Below are 526 nucleotides of genomic sequence, written 5' to 3'. Positions count from 1 at the left end.
CAAGCAGTGTAAAACCATGTTGAGATTTTACTAGCCTATCCCACCTCTTCCTGATTGCCTGAGATTTTGAACATGCAGCACAGCTTGGGAGTATCCCAACGGCCACCAAACAACAACCCACCTTAATGCACTTCAAAGACTTCCATCACCAGGAAAACACTGCAACTTCTTGAGCCTAACACACGACTACACTACACAGGCCTATCACCTCTTCCGATAGACTATGTCCAAACAGCCCAGGCCCTGAAGCCATAACTGATAAGAGGAGATGGAGTAAAGCACATCAGGAGGTGTAAATCCACTCAAAACTCTCAAGACAGCAGAGCTGGAAAAACATTTCCCTTTGCCGGCTCCGTAAGACCCTAAGAATCCACCTTCCTGGCAACTGCAGCCTCTTCCCCTCTTCTTCCTTTTCCCTGGCACTGTTTACGCAACCTCTCTCCTTACTATCACGGAAGACGAATCTGAGTTACAAACGGGGAAAATGCGAAAGATAAGAAAGTCATATGCCGATAAGAAGAATAAC

The sequence above is a fragment of the Penaeus monodon genome, chromosome 23 (assembly GCF_015228065.2).
Source record: "Penaeus monodon isolate SGIC_2016 chromosome 23, NSTDA_Pmon_1, whole genome shotgun sequence".
Classification (NCBI taxonomy): Eukaryota; Metazoa; Arthropoda; class Malacostraca; order Decapoda; family Penaeidae; genus Penaeus; species Penaeus monodon.
This window is presented reverse-complemented; position numbering follows the sequence as displayed.